At 43.2% G+C, this 25,000-nt stretch overlaps 1 long non-coding RNA gene across 1 annotated transcript; it reads right to left on the bottom strand.

Moving 5' to 3' along the window:
• Window positions 1–405: 405 nt before the first annotated feature.
• Window positions 406–12,736, bottom strand: LOC115260584 (uncharacterized). The gene is made up of 2 exons (XR_009995860.1): window positions 11,881–12,736; window positions 406–3,699 (listed from the first exon to the last, which is right to left on the bottom strand). It is a non-coding gene; the product is annotated as an uncharacterized LOC115260584 (long non-coding RNA).
• Between the last annotated feature and the right edge of the window lie 12,264 nt (window positions 12,737–25,000).

The following is a 25,000-nucleotide window of genomic DNA, read 5'->3' as shown; positions in this document are numbered from 1 at the left end:
CCTTTCGAAAAATTCGAGTCAATCTGTTTGAAATTGACTGAGTTATAGCAGCAATCACCCAAAACAGGTGCTCCTGCCCAAATGGTCCGAGACCTAGTCCCAGACCTAGTCCCAGACCCTAAATATTCAAAGAAAAACTTCTGGAAAATCCCGAAAACAATTGAGGTAGTTTCAAGTATATTATAGACTAGACATCTCTATCTCGGGATACAAATAGTTATGTAGAAAAGTGTCGTCTTCGGCAAAGCTATTCAGAAAGACAAAAACATTCTGCTGATTCATTCAATAGTTGATGATTTCGCCGCTAGGTGGCGCTAGTTATCGAGTTAAGTTTTGGACTTTTTATTACTTGATCCAAAGGAGATATAAATGTGTCGTCTGAGGCAAAATGGTTCAGAAGGACAAGAGCATTCTGGCAATTTCGCCGCTTGGCGAAACTAGTTATCAAACAAAGTATTAGACCTTTCTATCCGGGATCCAAAGCAGATAGAAATTTGTCGGAAGTTATTCAGAAGGACAAGACCATTCTGGAGATTCATCAATTAGTTGGTGGCGCTAGTTATCAAGCCAAAGTTTAGATGTTTATGTATATATTTGGGTATGACATCTCCTTTGAGCCTCACAGGACTTAATATTGTTTGGTTGCGTACACCGCCAACGGCAACATTCTGAAGCTTTTTTTGTTCCAATATTCATAGTCTTATATTCATCAAACTGCATGCTATGATAGTACAAATTCCCTTCCCATTATAAGGAAAAGTCCAATATCCCTTCCTCGCTTAGGAGCGCTAAAGAGTCACAGAAACGCTGATGCATCGAAAAAGGTTGAAGCGCTAACTTCAACCTTCTGAGAGACTGTTCGAGAGATTCATTGACCTTTTTACATTTGTATATCGTGTGGCAGGCACGAAAATGCACTATGCCTAAGAAAGTAGAGGAAATCCCGTCACCCTCTGCATACTTAGTCTTGCAGAATACTCGGGCGTTTGCCGCTTCGATTATATGGTCCGAAAGTGTCTCATTTTGCCAAATTGTTCAACAAATTCAAGAAAAACTAGAGTAGTTTTGATGAAATCAATCAAACGAATCAAACGAATGAACAAGAAAAGCCATTCATGTCCTACCTAATATAGATAATCAGATGCAGATGTAAGTAGATCATGTACAAGTAAGATAGGATGTAGAATATAGATGTCAGAGCAATCGATTAGTTTTTTGCTTACATTTGTCTTCAATACGCTCATATTGCTGATGGGCACTGTTCAAACGACTAAACGTGACTAAAGATAATTGGAATACATTTGTTCAACACCGCAACTGTATGGTTTATTGGAATACTTAATTGGCGAGTTTGCCTAGTTGCCGTCGTATGCATTGTCGTACGAATGGCTTGTCATGTCAATTGAAACCAAATTGATTGTGCTAGGGAAGGAATGTATCATGACCGGCATTGCGAGTTAGAAACGTTTCTAATTCGTGAGAGAAACTTATTTTGCTAGTGGATAACTAGATATGTCTTTGAAGAGACGAACCAGCCAAGGGCTGAAAGTCTCTCTAATAAAGACAAATCAACCAATATGTCTTTGTTTTCGATTTTATATTTTGTTTAACATTGTTTTTCAATTTGACTGCTTATAAGTGACAAAACACTGTAGGGTGGGGCGGGGCCAGATGGGTCGCGGGGCAAGATGGGTCAGTGCCATTTTCGAGCGCATTACTCATGCTTTGATTATGTTTATAATTTGATAAGATGACCAGCATGAGTATACAAAAGTTTGGGGCATTGATTGAAAAATTATTCACTCTCATTGGAAATAAAAAATTAAATGTTTTTAGCCATTTTTCTTATGCGATACGTTCCATATAATCTCCATATAAACTGCCGCGGGGCATGATGGGTCACCTTCAATTTTGAACGTATTTTTGGAGCATTCAAAAGTCATTTATTTTTTATTACAAGACTATCTCATAAATGACTTCAATCAAGCGGAATGAACGCTCAAAATTATAACATAAAATTATGATATTTTTTTAGTGAAAACATTGATTTTCAAGTCGCCTTAGGACCAATCAAATCGTAAAGTTTTTTATACTCCAAATAAATTAATAAAATGTTCACTAGTAGCTCTTGTTTACTCAGTATGGATATGGAGCATATATGAATGCGGAACAAATTTTATATTTTGACGTTTTTCGTTGAGAAAATGTGAATTACTTAAAAGGTGACCCATCTTGCCCCGCACTTTTTTCACGGCGTAAAATCGATCACTTTTTAAAACTACTTGTTTAACATCATATTTTGTATTTAATGAACTTTTTATCGACTTTTAGTATAGCTAAACTAGTGTATTAAAGAGTAGCGGACGAATACAAACCAATACGATATGTATTTACAAAGTTATGGTGATCCATCCTAAGGTGACCCATCTTGCCCCGCCTCATCCTACATATGTAGCATATGCATATGAAAAAAAATAACATTGTCGCAAGAAGTCCTGTTTATGATTAATAACTATTTGTTTCACCTATCATTGGGTATGATTGATTAGAAGTCGCCTTAGAAAAACTTAATACATGAGCTGTTATGCAAACGACTGGATTATTGAAAAAATAGGCCAGTTGTTCACTGTTCTAAACTTCCAAAAAAGACTGTTGCCAATGAAAAATCATAATGCACTACAGAAGACACAGCACAGTAGAAGTAAGAAACAGTTTATCTTATCACCTTACTAATAGCTTGTATTGATACCATAAATAACCAAATCACCTGATAATAACTTGAATCAACATCATAATTCAAACATCCCGAAAACCTCACATAAATCAGCTGAGATTTCTACAAGTACCAACGTGCCACCTACCTGGGCAGCAATATCAATAAATAAATATTGAGCTTTGAAATCCTCCAGGGTAAAATAAACAACCTGCCGGGGCGGTGAATGATTGTATTTATCCACTTATCAAAACTACATCTGGGGCACTCACCTGGGTTGTTCCGGGCGACTGGCGAGTATGTGCGGAACCGTTCCTTTTTCCTTCTAGCTCGCCTGGCAGCAACAAACAGCGTCGTCGTCGTTGTCGTCGCTACTTGCTCTCCGGCGTGTGCTTACTGGTCCCACTCAGTATTTATCAGCACGACCTTTCGGCTCCCAAACCACAGACCGGACTCGGTCAGTCGATTTGGCTGAACGTGGCGGTGCCTTATCACTGTGTACACCACCGGCGTCGTGTCAATGTTCGTCTTTGTTCGTCCGTCGTTAACCTATGTGTTGTAGGCACAAACTCGGGAAACCCTCAAACGTTTAGGGGATCAGCAGCACTAGACAGTCGAACTTCGACCGATTATAAACACTCACCCACGCACACACCCAAGGAATGTAAGCAAAGCACGTCACTCGGAATGGATTGTTTTTGTTTTGAAGTTTCGATGGAATGAAGCGGAAACGGGAAACCCGCACAATCGAAAACAAACACAAATGCAAACACACGGATCCGCTTGGAGGAGTGGCGGGGAAAGCGGTTTGTTTGTCTTTTCTTTTGCTTGCACTTGCTTGCGAGGTATTCGCTGTTTTCTTCGTCTCCTTACGGAAACTCTTGGTTAGACGACAGCCGTCTTATCGCTGCTGGTTTGGTTATACTTTTTTTTCCGGGCCGTTGTCTACACTAGCTATCTATAGGGCGGTAGGATCAGCTCGAGACCTATAAGCACACACAAAATACGCGTCCGATGAGTTGTTGGCAGATTAACTATTGATTAGTGTTTGTTGTAAGCTTGTTTGTGACACGGTGGGGCTAGGCGATGGAAAAGGTATTCTCATGTATGTTACATGTTCATGTTTTTCTGTATTGATCAAGTGGAGGAAATGCTGGGCATTTTTCCCGTTCTACTCGTGGTCATCAATAAGAATAAGGATGGGATTTCTGCCAAGGAGGTGGGTGCGCAGTAGCTTGACTCCATCATTGATTTTGCGTCCTCGAAGTCGAACATCAACAAGAACCTCAAGCAGGCCTCATTGAGACTCCGTAAGCCAACGCTGGTGGCCAAACAGGATCATGATAAATTCATGGCAACTGAGTCATCGGCAAAGCCTGTGAAGGTAAAGATGCCGAAGTCTACCCGAGCGAAGGCTAATTACGCCCACAGGGAATGCTGACAAATTATCACAGAAGCGTGTGAAGAGGCCATTAGGTGTCGGGGGCAGCAGGGATTATAGTCCCGGAGCTTGACGAACCCCTTCACAAAGAGTGGGTTGGCGAGGTCTACGTAAAGGAGAAGCGAGGAGGTAGGTGCGGGAAGCAGCGCACGCAGCTCCAATGCGGGAGCTCCGATTCACTCCCCGCCAAGCCAGTCGGTGGTGATTGATTGGTTGATTTAGCTATATTATAGAGACTTTCAGCCCTTGAGACGGTGGAGATACTGGATTGAGCGTGGTTGTTGAGGGCCATCAACCAAAAAAGAGAAGGACTGCTCACAATCGAGGTGGCTGAGCGCGGCTTGGCATGATCATCGACTTTGCGTCAACGAAGCCCAACATTAGTAAGGACCTGAAGACGGTCCTGTTGAGACTACGTAAGTCGATGGATGATGCCAAGCAGGATCACGTGAAACTCGTGAAGACTACAGCAGTGGTGGAACCTCCGAAAAAAGATCACGAATTCTACCCAGACGGAGGCCTTCGCTTTCCTAGGTAGTCCAAAAGGTGTGGCGGGTGAGGCAGCCGTCAAGTGAGAACCGCAAGGCTAAGCGAATACTAACTCCGAAGGTCGGCAGTTGTGTTGGCAAGTCGGCCCCAGTCAGGTGTCCATGAAAGCTAGGAAGGGTGAACCTGAAGAGACTGGCTCGTCTCGGAAGGATGGGAACAAGAGGTTGCGACCGTTGGTAGGCACTCAGCAACCACAGACTTAGGGCGAATTAAGGGGAGGACCCCCCTTGGATGAAGGTCGAGCGGAAGAAGATGACAAAGCCGCAGGTAGAAGAAGCTAGGAACGCCAAACTAAGGACTAATAGAGTGCCAAGCGCGAGCAAGGCAATGCACTCGTCATCAAAACCTAACAGTCGAAGTACTCGGACGTCTTGAAGGCGATGCAAAGCAACGCCAAGCTCGTGAATCTGTGAGCCGACGTGCGCAGTATCAGACGTACTCGTACGGGTGAGATGATCCTGGAGCTGAAGCGCGATAAGGAGCGCAAGGGCGCCGCCTACAGAAGTTTGGCAGAAGAGGTCCTTGGCGGAGGGGTAGAGGTGAATGCTCTCACACAAGAGGCGACTCTGAAGGTTAAAAACCTAGACGAGGTCACCGAAGTGGAAGAGCTCGCCACGGCACTGCGACAACAGTGCGATGTGCAGGTGGCCGCCGCAGCCATTAGGCTACGGAAGGGGCCGGCAGGGACACAGATAGCTTTTGTTCAGCTACCTGTGGAGGACGTCAAAAAGTCCGTTAAAGTAGGGAGAATAAAGGTAGGCTCGTGCGTATGTCGCCTGACATTCCACGAGCCAACGGAGGTTTCCTTTAGGTGTCTGGAACAAGATCACAAGACGTGGGACTGCAAAGGCCCTTACAGGCGCAAACTGTGTAGGACATGCGGCGCTGAAGGTCATAAAGCACAAGGCTACACAAGTCCACCCATTTGTATGATCTGTACCGGGAAATCCGTGAACAACAGACATCCAACGGGTGGTCCAAGGTGCCCGGCCTTCAAGCAAGTCGCAGTGAATAAATCACAGTGCAGATAACGCAGCTGAACCTGAACCGCTGTGATGCGGCTCAGCAACTGCTTTGTCAGGCGGTTTCTGAGTGGAAGATGGATATCGCCTTCATAGCGGACCCATTCCGAGTACATGGCGGCGATATGGATGGCGGGAAAATAACCTGTCCAGGAGTTGGTGTCTACTACCTATGAGGACTACGTGGTCGCCAAAGTAAACAGGATCTTCTTCTGTAGCTGTTATGCGCCTCCGCGGTGGCCGATCGAGCAGTACACGCGAATGATGGACTGTATGACGACCGTGCTAACAGGGCGAAAGCCAGTGGTAATATCGGGTGACCTTAATGCCTGGGTCGTGGAATGGAGAAGCCGTTTCACGAACCAGTGGGGTCATATCCTGCTAAAGTCGCTGGCCATACTAGGTGTAGACCTGACTAATGTCGGTACCAAGAGTACTTTTAGTCGGAACGACGTGGAGTCGATTGTTGACGTTACTCTTTGTAGTTCTGGGCTTACAAGTAGTTCAAACTGGTTTGTAGACGATAGCTACAAACACAGCGATCATCTGGCGGTTCGCTACAGTATCGACTACAATAACAGCAGGCAGCGGGTAGAGGAAGAGGTGGCTAGGCTGGGTCACGCCCTCGTAGGAGGAAGACATCTTATTTCGACGAAGGGGTATTTAGGAAGGCGCTCAGTCGTGAGAGAAACCTACTTGGGTTAGACGGCGACGAACTGGTAGCGGTGCTCTCGCGTGCGTGCGATGTTACCATGCCTAGGCGAGTTCACTCTACAGGGGATGGCCAAAATGTTTGGGATAGGCAACTTTTTTTTTCTCCCACAAAAAAATTCAACATGCTGTAACTTTTCATAGAGTGCATCAAAAAATCTCCAATTTTGATAGTATGTCAACCTATTATATGGGCATCATTGGTACAAATTTGGGCTCGATTGATTAATTTTTCGCAAAGTTAGAACCATTCGGGTAAAACACTATTATTTAGACAACTCATTTTTGAACTGTCATATCTCGGAAACCAGTGAACCGAATTGAATGATTTTTTTAACGTTTATCAACAATATATTGATACTTAATACGACGTAATAAAATGTAATATTTTCTTAAGGCGAATTGAGTTATACCGGGTTGAAATTTTTACCCATATAGTGGAAAATAAGTCAAATTTACAAAACTACACCAAAATTACTAAATGTGTTCTTCCTTCAATCTAAATAGGCTCCAATATATTTGATTAGAGATAACTTGAGAACAGAAGTGGAAAATCTTAGGATATCAACACTAAAATTTATTGACATTGATGTAAAAAATATATATTTTTTCGAGAAAAATCCAAAAAGTGTCAATCCAAGATAATTTTTTTCATCGTTTAAAAAGTACCTATGTTTTAGTAGTTTGTGAAGCATTTACATATTGTTAGTGTACGTTCAAATTTTCATTCAATTCGGTTCACTGGTTTCCGAGATATGACAGCTCAAAAATGAGTTGTCTGAAAAATAGTGTTTTACCCGAACGGTTCTAACTTTGCGAAATATTAATCAATCGAGCCCAAATTTGTACCAATGATGCACACATAATAGGTTGACAAACAGTCAAAATTTGAGATTTTTTGATGCGCTCTATGAAAAGTTATAGCTTGTTGAACTTTTTTGTGAGAGAAAAAAACGTTGCCTATCCCAAACATTTTGGCCATCCCCTGTAGATATGGGAGGCTTCCGGCTTACTGGTGGACTGACGCGTTTGCGGAGCTGCGCCGGACGGGACGGGCTAGGCGGCGGATGCAGCGAGCACAATCTGAGGAAGAGCGAAACGAACGGCGGGTGGTGTTCGCCGTTGCCAAAGTCGCGCTGAAGACCGAGATAAGCGCAAGCAAAAAGCCTTGCTTTGAAGGTCTCTGTCAGAGTGCCAATGCGAATCCGTGGGGTGATGCCTACAGGATCGTGATGGCCAAGACGAGATGTGTATTGACTCCTATACAGAGCATTCTCCAGAGATTTTAGAGGGGATCATCGAGAGCCATTTTCCACGTCAGAATCCTAGTCCTTGGCCTCCTTTCGTAGGACAGCCGGGGACTGGGGCTGGCGATGAGGAGAGGGTCACCGATGTGGAACTTGCGGGGATAGCAAAGCCCCTTAGCGTAGGCATGGCCCCAGGTCAGGACGGAGTTTCGAACCTGGCCTTAAAAGTAGCTATTGCAGAGGCTCCCGAGATGTTCAGGTCCGCTATGCAGAAATTGCTGGATGAGGGAGTTTTCTCATAAGTATGCAAGAGGCAGAGCCTGGTTCTAATGCCAAAGGTGGGGAAACCACCCGAAGACCCGTCCGCATAGACCAATATGCTTGATCGACACGGCGGAAATGGTGCTCGAAAAGATCAAACTCAATAGAATGTTGAGGCACACCGAGGGTGTAAATGGTCTCTCAGGGAAGCCAGTACGGCTTCCAGAAGAGGAGGTCGACCGTTGACGCTGTCCTGTCGCTTACGAAAACAGCCGGGGAAGCGCTCGGGCGTAAGAGAAGGGGATTCGATACTGTGCAGTAGTGACTCTGGAAGTTCGAAACGCGCTCCATAGTGCCAGTTGGGCGGCTATTGCCGATGCGTGATCCAGCGTCTGGGGATACCCGGGTACCTGTACAAGATTCTCGGAAGTTACTTCCAGAATCGAGTACTAGTTTACGACCAAAGATGGGTCGAAACTGCTTTCACATAACCTCAGGAGTCCCGCAAGGTTCCGTCCTGGGTCCGGTGTTATGGAGTGTCAGGCACGACGAGGTGTTGAGGTTAGAGTTCCCGGTGGGAGTGGAGATTGTCGGCTTTGCAGACGACATTACGCTCGAAGTCTACGGTGAATCGATCGAAGAAGTGGAGTTGACTACCACCCACTCGATGAAGGTTGTGGAGGCTTGGATGAGGTCCAGGAAACTGGAGTTGGCTCATCGCAAGACTGAGGTGACGGTTGTGAACTACTGAAAGTCGGAGCGGCAAGCGGTGATCAGTGTAGGCGATTGCACTATCACATCGAAGCGCTCCGTCTAATACTTGGGGGTGATAATCAACGATAAGCTTACCTTCGGTAGCCACGTTGATTTTGCTTGTAAAAGAGCCTCCACAGCTATTGCGGCACTGTCCCGGATGATGTCCAATAGCTCTGTGGTGTACGCCAGTAAGCGCATGTTTCTGGCTAGTGTTGCTACGTCCATACTTAGGTATGGCGGCCCGGCGTGGGGCACTGCGCTGAGTACCGAATGCTACCGTGGTAAGCTGGAAAGTACTTACAGGCTGATGTGCCTGAGGGTTGCGAACGTGTACCGTACCGTGTCACACGATGCGCTCTGCGTCATCACTGGTATGGTGCCAATCGGCATCCTTATCAGGGAGGACATGGAGTGCTTCGAAATGCGTGGCACAAGAGGCATACGCAGGACTGCCAGGTTGGCCTCCATGGTGAAATGGCAGCCTGCCTAGGACAATTCCATCACAGGAACGTGGACCCATAGGCAGGGATGGGAACACTCACTTGGAAAGAGTTACATTCACTTGGTATTTTCCCAGCTCAGAAGCATACTATCAAAAAACAGTGTATGGAGCACTTTTACCTTGTGGTTTTATCTAAAACTTTGCCGAATACATTAAGGATCGCACACGCATACCAAAGTCGTGAGAGGGCTATGAAGGCGAGTCTCCACGAGGTGAATGTAAATTACACTCACCTCGTGGAGAGTTGCCTTCAACACTCTGTCACGACTTTGTAATGCGTGTGCGACCCTTACTTTATTCGGGAAAGTTTGAGATAAAACCACAAGGTAAAAGTGCTCCATACACTGTTTTTTGATAGCATGCTTCTGAGATGACAAAACAGCAAGTGAGTGTAACTCTTTCCAAGTGAGTGTTCCCATCCCTGCCCATAGGTTGATACTAGGGTAAATAGTTGGATTGATAGGCGCTATGGGCAAGTAACATTCCACCTATCAGGCCATGATTCCATCCGACAGTTCTACAACGTTTCGGGCATGTGGGTTCTCCTGAATGCCCTGTTTGTGGTGGTGTAGAGGAAAAGGCGGAACACGTGCCCGCGTTTCGCACAATGCGTGACCGCATGCTTGCCACAGGCAGGGAGGACACAACTCCGGACAATCTTGTCCAGAGGATGTGTAATGATGAGTTTGGCTGAAATGCCATTTCAACGGCTATCACCCACATCGTCGTGGGGCTTCAGAGGAGGTGGCGCGTGTACTCGGATAATGGCTAGTTCAGATGCGGTACAAGAGGTGGGCCAGGGGTTCGGAGTCGGCTTCGTAGGTCATACCGGTGCCTTGCGGTCGGAGTTGACCCTTACAGCGATTAAGTGGCCGCGAAGAGACCATCCTGGTAGCGTTGCTGTCGTGGCATCGGTCTACTGGGTTCGACCAGAGCCTGCGGTTGGAAAGGGGCCCGCGGTAAGGTCGGGATCGGTGGAGGCCCCACTGTCAGCTACGACTTCTGGTGCAAGCTGATAAAGCCTTAGTCTTCAGCAGGTCGCGTTGTATGCAGTAACAGTTCTTGATGCGTGCAGAACAGTGGGGCGAGTCTACTAAGACTTTTTTTTTTTAAGAAAGTACCTACGTTATTTACTCTAGTTTAAACAAGACACAATCCAAGATAATTAGGATGATATGTGCGAATGCCAATATTCGCTCTTAAAAACTGTTCAGAAACGTCCGGAAAAGACATGAGAATTAAACTAATTAGTATCGATACAATTTCCATCATCTATCCCACCGTGTATACAGAAGGAAACCACACAATCGCGAAACATATGTATTAAGTTCTCCATATGACCTACAGTGTCCTGAAACGGAAAAAGTTTCACATTGAAGCGAAAAAAAGTTCTAAACTAACAATCCCCACTAACGCAACACTTGCAATAACTATCCCTTCGGAAAAGTCGTCGAGCATGAGCTCGAGCTTCCACCCGCCGGCAGCCGCCTATCTAATGGACAAGAGAGGAGGAAAAACATACAAAGTTTTTCCAATTAATCTCCAGCTTTCTTCCGCAAGCGCGCTCAACGAATGGATTTGTTCGCTGGGAAAAGCATGACAATAAAAGCGTGAGGAAACTTTTTCAAAAATCCGGTAAAGGCGACGAACACAGTTGAGACGTTCATTTTTTTCTGAACAGTTCGGACACTTTGTTTTTGCTTTTTTCTCCTCTTCCTAGCGTAACGTCCTCACTGTGACAAAGGCTTATTCTCAGCTTAATGTTACATGAACACTTCCAGGGTTATGAACAAATAGCTTCTTCTAAAAATGATCATGTGTATATCGTGTGGCAGGCACGAATACCCGAGCAGGAGAAAATAGCTGAAGAATAACTAACTCAGATATGGAAAACCGAATACCTACAACCTAAATGAGGTATTAAGTAGCCCTGCATAAGAGGTAAAATACCTAAAATAATAACTGGTGTGTATTCTGTGCATAACGCGTGAATAATGACATCAGGTATGGCAATACCTAAATAATAATCGGAGATTTTTCCATACAAATAGCGATTTTTCCATAATTGAATAATACCTCAAGCAGTCCTCAACACCAAACCAATAACTCGTTGAGGTATTGCATCAATACTTACAAAATACCAAAATAAGTTATTTTCAATACCTGGACAACTGACCAATACCTTGTCTTGGTATGATACCTGACTTTGTTATGCTCTAATTATGTGGCAGTTATTCATTCCTGCTCGGGTACGCTATAGCGCAATATGCGCAATACAAAAAAAAAAAAAAGAAAACAATGAAATATAGATTACGAAAAGTTACCGGACCGACCAGGAATCGAACCTGTCACTCTTTTGCTGAATACCAGCGCGTTTACCGTTGTCGTTACATGGGCTCTATTATTATAACATTTTGTTGCTCGGAATAACAACCCATGATTTTATTTTCTGACAATGGAAGAAATGGGTGACTAATATGCTATTTGTGAATGTATCGTTTTGTTGTTGGGATTGTTTATTCAGGATCCTTTTTCTCATACGGTAAAACATTTTCCTTTCCAAAACGTTTCCTGAAAGGTTATCTCATCTATCGTAAACGTTTGTGTGTGACCATTCGTCTCTGATCCCTGTCCTCTCAATAATATGTGTGTGTATGTGTACATATGTCATCAATTACTTTTCGTTTCTTCCTGGGTCCTCCTCGGCGACGGGCGGTTGTCGTTCGTTCACAGGAAAACTGCATCCAACAAAATTGATTTGATCTTCCTATTTGGGGTTCCGAAGCATTATTCGCTTAATTTTCACAAACACACGCGTTTCACTCTCTTCAACACCATGCAGTAGTACCGTGTCGGTCGGCAATTCTTCTAAGCTACAAGCACTTGCGTTTAGTAGATATGCGGTAGCCGTAACAATAACTTCGGTGTAACATCGATTCAATTTACCCCCACACGCCTGGTCGCGCCTCTTTGATCTGTAGTGGGATAATTGGCTACTGGGGTAGTTGGCGTTGCACGAACACGATGGCTTCAGCAGCGTCTTTGGGGTCCAACAACAATGCCAGATCCAGCGAGCGAGTAATTAGTTTTGGTTAGTGGCGCATGCGAGAAAAAAAGAAAAGAAAATTCAATAAGCATAATTGTTATTTCGGTAATTGATGATAATGGATCGGTTCGGCGGCGGTGGCGCGGAGAAAATCGGAAAATGCCTTGGCAGTCGGTGTGCTGAAATGGAAGTTGCTTCTGTGTGCTGGAGGAGGTAATATCAAGAGCAGTTTTACTTTGAATTGAGCTGTTCGTAGATACTTTTTTATTGATTTTACATTCAGTTACATACATTGTGGATGCCTCTTTGTATTTGATAATACAGAATAAATCGAATTTCACTGGTAAGAGCGTTAGAGCAGTGGTTGTCAATCTTTAGGTCGGGGTCTACTGTTGAATCGTGAAGGTGTTGAACGAAGTCTCTGCATCAATTTGAATATCAATAGTTTTAGGTACTAAATGAAGTGATAAATGCAAAACTATTTTCAGTTTGGTGAATGACGTTTAGAATTATATTTGACTTAAAAATGTTCATTCAGCTTTTTCTCCTAGAAATCTCTACACACTTTCAGGGGTAATATCATACATTTGCAATCACTTACATTCACTTGCTGTTAACTCGCTTCAAAAACATCGTAGCAAAAATCAATGTATGGAACACTTTTTCATTTTTGTTTTACCTGAAACTTTGTAGAACACTGTACTAGCATAGCATCAATAATTAAGTCAATAGAAGGCAGCAAGCGCAACTCTCCACGGCTTGAATGTAATTTATATTCACGGTGTGGAGAGTTGTCTTCACAGTTCGCTCTCGACTTTGGTATGCGTGTGCGACCCCAACGTTATTCGGCAAACTTTCAGATAAAACTACAAGGTTGAATTCATCCATACATTGTTTTTTGATAGCATGGTTCTGAACTAAGATAGTAGTAAGTGAATGTAACTCTTTAGAAATGAATGATCCCATCTCTGCACACTTCTCTGTTTTTACTTATGAGGGTTTTCCAAAAATAAGAAAAAAAATCACGAGTCCGAGTACCACAGTCTATAGAATTGTTCAAGCATGGTTGAATTATTAAATTTTGAGATTTTTTTTTTCTCATGGAATGCAAAACAACATGCCAAATTTTCCAGATATGCCGGAATCAGTTCCAGTACGGAAAGAGAATTCTCTTTCCTTACAGGAACCGACTCTGGCATATCGGGAAAATTGAGTACATTCTAGAACCATACGCTGCTAGCGTTTTACTAGTATTCAATTCAAACAAACTTCATGCTGAGTGCAAAAACCCTGAAATTTCTTCATCAATTTCTCCAAGAAAACTTTCAGAAGTTCCTCTAAGTATTTCTCCAGGGATTGCTTCAGGAACTTCTCCAGGAATTTCGATTTCGAAAATTGCGCAATGGATGTCTTTCGAGGATCCGATAGTGATTGTTTCTGGACTTGTTGCAAGAAATGCTGGTATTCCTCCCTCACAAATTCTTACAGATAAAGACTTCTGCAAGGATGCATCGAATAATTACTCCAGGAGATTTCCCATAGCATCCTTCAGTGATTCCATCATGGATTCCTCCAGAGATTTCTTCAAAAATTCCTCTAGGGATTTTACCAGAAATTTCTTCAGATTTTTCAAGGATTCTGTCGAAAATTTCTCTGGAGATTCCCAAAGGAATTAAACCAAAGAAACCATTTAGGTATTTCTGCAGAGTTTTCTGCCTATATTCCCTCAAGAATTCCGCTAGAAATTGCTCTAATGATTCTACCTGGAATAATTTGAAGAATTTCTACAGGAAAACTATGTTGGACTGGCTTTCTGCAGGAATACTGGCAGAAAATTCTGCCAGAGATTATTCAAAAATTAATCCTGGAATTTCTTCAAAAAGTTTTACAAAATAATCTTTTAAGAGTGCATCCAATGATTCCTTCCAAGATTCTCTCCTGGGATTTCCTAAAGAATTCGTCGTGGGGTTTCTTCACGAATTCCTCCAGGTATTCTCCATGGATTACTTCAGGAATCCTTCAAGAGATTCACTTGGCAATTCCTCCTGCGTTTTTTTCAGGAACAGCTTCAGGGATTATTTTAAAAATTCTCCAAGGATTCCACCAAAAAATCATTTTGAGATTCCTTCAGAAATTACTCCTAGAATTCTTTCAGGAAGTTCTACATGAATTCAACCAGGACCCTATCTAATTCCTGGTTGAATTCATTACCTTAGGAATTCTTTTTGGGAGTGCTTCCGGGATTCCTTCTGGAATTACTCTAGGGATTCTTTCAGGAACTGCTACAGTTATTCCTCCAGGTTTTCCTCCACGATTTTTGCTTGGGATTCTGTCAGTATCCTGGGATTTCTTTAGGAACCCTGCCTGGGATTCCATAACGATTTCATCTTGGGTTTCTTCAGGATTCATCCTGGGTTTCATCTAGAGATTCTTTCAGGGATTATTCCAGGGATTCCTCCAGTGATTATTCTACTGATTCCTCCAAGAATTGCGCTGGAGATTTCTCCCTCCAGGAATTTCCCTAGAGATAACTTTATGAATTCCTTCAAGAATTCCTCCAGGGATTGCTCCAGATATTCCTCCAGGGATTCTTCGAGGAATTCCTCCATGAATTCCGTCGGGAATTCCTACAGGGATTTCTTCTGGAATGCCTCTAGAGATGCCTCCAGAAATTCCTCCAGGAATTCTGTCAGGTATCCTATAAAAATTGTTCCAGTGATTCCACAAGAAATTTCTCCACGAATTTCTCCAGGGAGTCCTCCAGGGTTTCCTCCTAGAATTATTCCACGAATTCCTCCACGCATTCCTCCAGGAGTTCCTCTATGCATTCCAACAGGAACTCCTCGAGGCATTCTTTCAAAGATTACTTCAGGCATTCCTCCAGGTACTTCTCAAGGTATTCCACCGAATATTCATTCAGGCATTTGTCCAGAAGTTCCTCCAATAATTTTATAGGGATTCTTCCAGGAATTCCACCAGGCATTCTTCCAGAAATTCCCCCGGGGACTCGTCCAGAAATTCGTCCAGGAATTATTCCTGGAATTCTTCCAGATATTGCTATTCATATTGCTGATTTGCATCCTCGTCGAAGCCAATGAGAATGTTCACAAATGCTTAGATATACACCTTTTGCGCTTCGGCTTCAAAACGTGCGCTATTGCTTAAGAATAAGGGCGGCTACCATTCAGCAACGTAGGCTGAACATTACATTGGTTGCAATGCAATACAATTTTCTTGTAAGAATCAAACCGTCGAGCAATAAAGTTGCTAATTCAACTCTCTCTTGAGCTCTTCGTGCTCAAAAATTGAAGAGAAGGTTGAGAGTAGAGATAAATTGGGATTTTTAATGTGAGTATTCAGTGCTTTATGAAATGATTTTTTAAGCATTAGATACTGATTTAAGCACAACTGATAAACTTTTACTCATTCCTCTTGCCATAACATTCCTCATGGGCGGAACCAGCCTTATCTTGTTTCTTACTCACTCCCCTAAAAATGCAAGATTGAGATGAAAGAGGAGGCAAGCTGCTCCTCCTGATATATGTTGCTGATATAGGTACACCGGGGCAAGATGAAGCACGAAGTTTTGAAATAGATTTTAATACAATTTGGACATTCATCCTTCGTAAAAAGATTTTTTGAATCAAAAAGTATGTTTTATGGCAATAACATTGTTTATCATTATTAGAAAACATCATGTTAACCCACTGTTTCATCTTGGCCCACCCATTTCAACTTGCCCCGGTGTACCTTATTGGCATTTACCAGATTTGCTGGTACGTCATAAAAATACAGAAAAAACTTGTAGTTAGAAGGCACAGAATGTTGCTAATTGACAAATTGAGAGATGAATTTGGGAAAACTCCTGTTGGAATTCCTGAAAGGACTTCAGAAAGAATTCCTGAAGGATTCCTGTCTGGATGAATTACTTATGGATTTCCTGGAGGCATCCCCGAATCCTGTCGAAATAATATCTGAAGAAACTCCTCGAATAATCCCTGAAGGAACTTCTGTTGGAATACCATGATCTAGAGGCATCCCTGAATTCTCCTGGATGAATCCCTGAAAGAACTGCTAGAGTAATTTCTGAAGGACCTTCTAAAGAGATCATTACACAGCTAATCGCGTTCGGTAATTTTTTACCGAAATCTCAACTGTTGAGCGTTCGGTAATGGGTTTTTACCGGAATTCTGTAAAAAAATACAAAATTTCGGTAAAATGTTATCGTTTATCTGTCAAACTCTAACGAAAACATTACGGAAGTCGGTGATTTTTTCTAAGTGTTTAGATGAACTTCTGGATCGCAGCCTCCCTTATCACCACAGCAGACGGAATCTCAAATCGACCACGTTCTGATTGACGGACAGCATTTCTCCGACATTATCGACGTCAGGACCTATCGTGGCGCCAACATCGACTCCGACCACTATCTGGTGATGGTCAAACTGCACCCAAAACTCTCCGTCATCAACAATGTACGATACCGGCGACCGCCACAGTACAACCTAGAGCGACTGAAGCAACCGGATGTCGCCTCAGCATACGCGCAGAATCTCGAGGCCGTGTTGCCAGACGAGGGCTAGCTCGATGAGGCCCTTCTAGAGGACTGCTGGAGTACAGTGAAAGCAGCCATCAACGACGCAGCCGAGAGCACCATCGGGTACGTGGAACGGAATCGACGGAACGAATGGTTCGACGAAGAGTGCATAACGGTTTTGGAGGAGAAGAACGCAGCGCGGCCGGTAATGCTGCAGCAAAGGACTCGACAGAACGTGGAACGTTATAAACAGAAGCGCCTGGAAGAAGCGGAGTGTGAAGAAATGGAACTGCTGTGCCGTTCCCAAGAAACACGGAAGTTCTATCAGAAGCTTAACGCATCCAGCAACGGCTTCGTGCCGCGAGCCGAAATATGCAGGGTAAAGACGGAGGGACATGAGGTGATCGAAAGGTGGAAGCAGCATTTCGATCAGCACCTGAACGGCGTGGAGAACGTAGGCACGGGAGACCACGGCAACGGAGGAAACGACGACGTCAGTGCAGCGGAAGACGGAAATGAACCAACTCCCACGCTGAGGGAAGTCAAGGATGCCATTCACCAGCTCAAAATCAACAAAGCAGCTGGTAAGGATGGTATCGCAGCTTAACTCATCAAGATGGGCTCAGAAAAGTTGGCCAACTGTCTGCATCGGCTGATAGTCAGGATCTGGGAAACCGAACAGCTACCGGAGGAGTGGAAGGAAGGGGTAATTTGCCCCATTCACATAACAGGCGACCATTTGGATTGTGAGAACTTTAGGGCGATCACTATTTTGAATGCTGCCTACAAAGTGCTATCCCAGATCATCTTCCGTCGTTTGTCACCTAAAACGAATGAGTTCGTGGGCAGTTATCAAGCCGGCTTCATCGACGGCCGGTCGACAACGGACCAGATCTTTACCGTACGGCAAATCCTACCGTGAATACCAGGTCCCAACGCATCACCTGTTCATCGACTTCAAAGCGGCATACGACAGTATCGACTGCGCAGAGCTATGGAGAATCATGGACGAAAACGGCTTTCCTGGGAAGCTGACTAGACTGATTAAAGCAACGATGGACGGTGTGCAAAACTGCGTAAGGGTTTCGGGTGAACTATCAAGTTCATTCGAATCTCGCCGGGAACTGCGACAAGGTGATGGACTCTTATGCCTACTCTTCAACATCGCTCTGCAAGGTGTGATGCGACGAGCCGGGCTCAACATCCGGGGAACGATGTCCCCGGTCAATCCGGTCAATATGTTTGCTTTGCGGACGACATGGACATTATTGCCAGAACATTTGGAACGGTGGCAGAGCTGTACACCCGCCTGAAACGCGAAGCAGCAAAGGTCGGACTGGTGGTGAATGCCTCAAAAACAAGGAGGCGCATCATCAGTGGAAGGCGGGCCTACTACGGGCTCCAGAAGAAACTGCGGTCGAAAGAGATTCACCCACGCACCAAATGCACCATGTACAAAACGCTAATAAGACCGGTGGTCTTCTACGGGCACGAGACATGGACCATGCTCGAGGAGGACCTGCAAGCACTCGGAGTTTTTGAGCGACGCGTGCTAAGGACGATCTTCGGCGGTGTGCAGGAGAACGGTGTGTGGCGGAGAAGGATGAACCACGAGCTCGCTGCACTTTACGGCGAACCCAGCATCCAGAAGGTGGCCAAAGCCGGAAGGATACGGTGGACAGGACATGTTGCAAGAATGCCGGACAACAACCCAGCAAAGCTGGTGTTTGCGACTGATCCGGTTGGCACAGGAAGGCGTGGAGCGCAGAGAGCACGATGGTCGGACCAGGAGGAACGTGACCTGGCGAGCATTGGGCGCGACCGAGGATGGAGAGCGGCACAAACCGAGTATTGTGGCGTACTATTGTTGATTATGTCTTGTCTTAAATGTGATGTTGAACAAATAAATGTATGTATGAATTTCTGGATAAATATATGATTGGAACTTTAGAGGAATCTTTGTAGGAATTTAAGGCGGAATTTCTGAAGGCATCGTGTAGAAATCTCCGAGGTTACTCCTGGACTAATCCCTGGAGAAACTCCTGTAGGAATTCCTGAATAATTTTCTGGTGGAAATCCTGAAGGATCTACTGGAGGCATCACTGATTCCTTTTGGAAGAATTTTTGAAGAAACTTCTGGAGTGATGGGAATTGAATCTAATGAAAAATAAAAAAAAAAAAATATTTGCAAGAGTTTCGTATTTGAATGGACATCTTGGAATGTTATTTGATATTTTTTAAAAGCTCTTACTAAGATTTTCAGAGCAGTAAAAGTAATCGAACATAAATCATTTATTTTCCATATTTTCGGATTTTTTTCCTTCTCTGTTGGGGAAATAAAGCCACTGCGTCCCATAAGTTGAACTTTTGGGGCATTCTTTTTCGGATACTCTTTATAATAATTTACGTACAAGAAAATCGATGATGAGAAATCAATTATTGCAGTCAAACTCTTAAAATAGTGATCGTGAGTTTTTTTCAACTTTTTGAAAACTTAATTTTATTCGTGCATTGATCATCGGCACGAAAACGGGGAATCGGTGGCGTGATAACAAGCGGCGTATAGTGCGCCGCCGATACCTCGTTGGGCGTCGGCGCACAGTGGTCCAGATTTGAAAATACCTGGCAAAAATTGCCAAATCATAGTAGTCTGCTAGATTTAGCCTAAATGAATGTATTGGAACATGATTTAGTGCTCTTTTTCATGTAAATGGCATTTTCATTATTTGTCGATTTCTTCGAACAAAATCCGAAGTTATTGATAGTATGACCATGACCTTACTAAGTGAACGGGTGGTCCTCGAACAACGAGACCAATGCAAGCAGCAAAGTACTTATGTCAAGCACTACATTTGCATGTTTTAAACTAAATCCATTCATCATAGCTTCGCATGCACTATGCTGGAAAAAGAACATTTTACAGAAAATCGATGCGAGCCACTGTCCCAAATGGGTTTATCTGAACTTTTATTCTTCTATTCGAACGCTACAGCACTTCTCAACAACCTTCGGGATTGTCGCAAACTGCCGTGGACGGCAGCCAAGTTGAAAAATCACCGGTCCAGACAACCGGCATCACATTTTCCCGAAAAGCCGCACATAAGGTTAAATTTTTGAAGAGAAAGGTTCTCCCCCTTCCAGCGCAAGCCGCACATCGTCATTCTATTAAGTCGGAGAAAAAATCGAGCATCCGTATCAAATACCGCCAAAAGGCAGCCAAACCCGGTCGATTGGATTCCATTTCTTGTCGGAGCAACTCCACTCCGTCGAACGGATGGACGGAACAAGTGCTGCTTGCTCTTCACGTGACCATTTTTCATGATGGTGCGCTTTTATATTTTTGAATAGACACTGAACCTTCCCCATCCCCATTCCGATGGCCACTACTGCTGCCCGTTGTTGGTGGATGAAGGTTCACAATGATAAAGAAAATCGCGCTCACGGAGTACTCACTGAGGCTGCCTGTTGTTGGCCAAGTGGCAGTGTTGGAGGTGGTGGACGGTGGTGTTGGTACACAATCGATGATATTTTGCCCGCCAGCAACGACATTTCTGGCCTGTTTAGCATTTTATGCCATCATCGTCCATCTCTCCGGTTGCGCAGTCACAGTCAGTTGCAGTGCAGCGATGGAGCACCGCACGGAATTGAATATTCTTTTTGAGCGAGTAGGGGAGCAGTGAGTAAAGTGAGAATAATGGGGAAAGTGTACCACAATCTGATAGAAAATCGGTATCTAGTAACAACAGAAGCTGTGGGAAAGCTCTGCAGTGTTGTTGATTTCATCCGAAATAGGTGGGTCTGCTGCTTTCGCTTCACATTTTGACGTCCCACATTCTACCGAGTCCCATGCTGCAGCATGACCGTCCGCGCTACGTTCTGCTCCTTCAAAATTGCTACGCTCCTCGTCTTTCCAATTGTTTCATCGACTCCGTTTCACGTAACTGACGACCAGAGTCTGGTCCGGAACAACAAATTTTCTATTCGGTCCATGCCATTCTACTCCCAGCTCCCCTATAACCAAAGTGGGTGGTCCCTGTTTTCGGAAATGGTGCAATTTAAGGGATTTTAGTATCATTCCGCCTACCCCGCTCACCCCGTTTCACATCTTCGAAAGCAGCGCCGCGGGACCGGGATCTATAGGGACTACTGCAGTAGAAAACATGTGCGCGCTCATCCTGAAAAGGGAGAGAGACTCGATTGCTTAGCGAATCGGAGTTCAGCCGTTTCGGGGCTTTTATCCAATCAGCCATAAAATCGGGTGAATTGTATTGTGAACATGAATAACCTAATAACCAAATTGAAGCAGAAAGCACCAGCCTTGGAGAATGGGGACCTGGCACGGCGGCGCGCCGTGCCGAAGAGTCCCAATGCCGAGTGGAACACCATTTATCCTTGTTTGTGGAGTGCAATTACGACGGCTCGATAGAGCGGCATGCTCGACGGCGAAGGAATGGAGTTGGGGATGCATTTTAAATAGAACACGGGTTATCCACGACCGGGATGGTTGTATCTTTCACTCACCAATGCCAAATTGAATTCGCCAACAATAAATGCAAAATGGACTGATGGTGGTGGTAGTGATGGTGGAACTGCGATCCATCGCAGTTTTCGGAATTGAAATTGAAATGGGGTATTAAGCGGCAAAATACTGACGAGAGTGTTTGTGGTCGCTTAGGGGTAATAAATTTTCAACGTTTTGTTTGCCCAACACGGCTATCGACGGGGATGTGTAGGAGTGAAATTTGGGAGGATTTATCGGTCTTTGCTCTCACAACTTGCACTGACGCCAAATATGTTTAAAACAACAACAATGGCTTGGAACTGCACATTTAATTTTGTTTGCGGAATCTCAATAAATAGAATTTGGGAGTTTTTCCGAGATTTGCATAGTCGAGCACTGAAAAAATGTATGCTGAAATTGACTACACTCACAATTCAGACAGAAACCGATATATTCAATAATTTTGAATTAAAGCGAAGTAATTTAATCACATCTCCCCCTGTCCATCACCTCTGGCTACGCGCATGTCAGCAGACCTACTTTTACCTACATACTAGGGGAGACTGAGAAGACTTGATCCCTGGGGAGACTTGTTCCCCCCATATTTTCTCGGAATCAAAAACAGTTTTCTTCTAGCATATTTTTTCCAAAACAACATCTGGACAGACGACAATGTTTTGGTTACAATTGATTTTGATTGTGTATTGCATTATTTTTTAATGGCTGATGGTTTGTTTTCAGTCCTTCAGAAATCTTTTAGGCGATTCCGAAAAATCTCAATAACTTTGTGAAAATTGAACCAAATCGTGTCAAAATTTCATAGCACATAGTCTAAATAAAATACTATCAAACGTATTTATCCAAATAAGGTTGTTATATAAATGTTTCAATAAATGTAGCTTAGTGTATACAACAGTGACATGGGGAGACTTAATCCCTCACGTATAACACACACATTATGCATGTGAAAAATAAAGTTCCATTTGGAAGTCTCTGTTTACTCGGAATTCTAGTATATTCAATGATAAAACGTGTCAGATAATTATTATTTTATTACACACCATTAAAAGGGGGATCAAGTCTCCCCATTTACAAAATACGGCATATCTTTAACAATTTAAGGAAATCTTATAATTTCAAATACACTGTATTCATCAAAAATGTAAGAAAACTTGATAAGAAAATGAACAGGAAGCTTCTGGAGATATTTTCCCTTTAAATTGAACATGTGCTCAAAAGGGGATCAATTGTGACCCATTTTTGAAAAATACATCATAAGACATGCCTCCATAAAACACAGTTTTCAAACTTTAACAATAATTTAAAGTCCTTCTGTTGTGTATAAACTTGCAATAGATGTTTACCTGCCATTCTGTACGAAAAATGGATCTAGTTTTGTGTTTTTACTTAATGTTACAGGCAAATTAAGAAAAAGGGATCAAGTCTCCCCAGTCTCCCCTACTCTATATGGAGGACATTTTAGTAAGCATGCATGATAGAGGTAGAGTTTAAGGCTAAACACCAGCCGCAGCGGCTGCACTCCAACGTACACTAAATTCTGTTTTTACGCGATTGATGCGTTCGCGCAAAAAAAAAATCGTGTAAAAAAAGTTCGCGTAACTTCGAGAAATCGCGCAAAAAAAATCCAAAGGAAATTTTTTTTACGCGATTTGCCCTCCGCAAATGACCAAAATCGCGTAAAAAAAAGTCGCGTAACTTTGAGAAAATCGCGTAAAAAAAATCGTGCAAAATAAAATCGCGTAAAAAAAAGTAGTGTATTAGCATTGGAAGATATCAAAAACTTGCTCGGAATCGAGTTCACTTGATTCAAAATTCTGCTACTAGGCGGTGCTAGTGCAAATTTTAGAGATCTCGTAGCTCAGAATCCTGATGACTTAAGGACAGACTTATTAGAATCCCAAAATGGCCGCCACAATGGCCGACTTTGGCACCTACTCACGATTTCGAGGGCACAAATCTCTTCGTAAACAAAACCAGCGTACCTGAGCTTTTTATTTTAAGCTAATTACAAGTGAGCAAGAACAGAATAATTAAATATATTGTTGTTTAAAGCTTGCTTCTTGAGATTTGTGCGTCTGAAGTTTCGATGCAATGTTGAAGCGGACGTTTGTCCTTAATAAGGTGGTGTCTTAGGAAAAGTTGATCGGTATGACATATCCGCGATTCGACTAAAAAGTTTCTCTAAGTTATCAGGATTCTGAGCTACGAAATTTTGAAAATTTGCATGTGCGCTCATGCCACCTTGTGGCAGAATTTCGAATCAAGTGTCCCGTAATATGTAAGTCTACGTTATATTACTCGGTGTCAAAATTTCGATTATTTTCGAACTTTCATGTACCTCGGATCTTTCTTCACAGAATGTCATATCAGCATTTTGGCTACATTTTATAATTGGAAAGTTTTAAAATGTGTGGAGCGGACCTGGTGTGATGGTTAGAACACTTGACTATCACGCCGAGGACCTGGGATCGAATCCCACTCCCGACAGACTCACAAAATGTGAGTTCTTCCTTCGGAAGGGAAGTAAAGCGTGGGTCCCGAGATGAACTAGCCTAGGGTTAAAAATCTCGTTAATAAAGATAAAAAAAAAAGTTTTAAAATGTTTGAATACAAACTGGCACATAACTATAGTTTTGGAAATATACGGGATCATTTTTTTTTTGGACTTCTGGATGGAGTGGTGGGTCACTGGGTCAAGTCGGGTAAAAATAAGGCCAAGCTACAGGGTTTGAGATTCTTCGATTGGTCTCCTATGAGTTCTTGGGATATCGAACATTTCTGAACCATCCAAGTCTACATTTACGTTTGTTGTTTTCAAATGATATTAAACATGAGATATGATTCCCTTATTGACCCCATAGGCCATTGGAGACAACTTAAGAACATGTGTTGCCTTTGTACTACTATTTATATTTTCTGAATCTCTCGATGGATTTTCCGAATCCATCCTTACATCATCACGGATGATTTTCAATTGCTTTTAATGCTCTTATTTGCACCAATACTTGAAAATCTGTATAACGTTTGTAATTTCAATGATCTGCCGAAAATTAGGATGATCTGATTGAAGTCATGCCTTGACATCAGAGAACCGTAGATTGACTACAATGAGGGTTATTTGCACGCGGAAAACAACGATTAGCTCCAGAAACCAATAATACTACATTTAAAAGGAGTAAGTAAGTTTCTCGACTAGATTTCTGAGTACCCGAGATGCCCTGGTTGAAGTCAGGCCTTGAAATCATTGAACTGTCGATAAACGTAATCACATATTTTCCGTATGTGGACCGCTGTTGTCTATTGATGGCCCTTTAAAGTCAAGGCAAGACTTCGCCTAGATCATCAATTTATTTTATGAATAGTTTCGAGAGACCTTTTTATTGACGATTCATGATATAATATGAGTTTATGTAGTGCACAGCGGTTCCACAAAGGTAAAACATGCGATTACAGTTTATCTACAGCTCAATGAACTTAAGGCCTGACTTCAACCTGGTCAACCCGGGAACTCAGGAATCTAGTCGAGAATTTTACTTACTCCTGTTAAATGTAGTATTAGTTTCTGGAGCTAACCGTTGCTTTACGCGAGGGAATAATTGTCATTGTTGTCCATCTATGGTTCTTTGAAGTCAAGGCATGACTTTGTCTAGATCATCAGGAATAGTTCTAGGAATAGTTTCGAGAGAACTTTTT

Source organism: Aedes albopictus, unplaced genomic scaffold, assembly GCF_035046485.1.
Source record: "Aedes albopictus strain Foshan unplaced genomic scaffold, AalbF5 HiC_scaffold_413, whole genome shotgun sequence".
Lineage (NCBI taxonomy): Eukaryota > Metazoa > Arthropoda > Insecta > Diptera > Culicidae > Aedes > Aedes albopictus.
The sequence above is the reverse complement of the archived record's forward strand: the minus strand, read 5'-3'. Positions and strand labels throughout refer to the sequence as shown.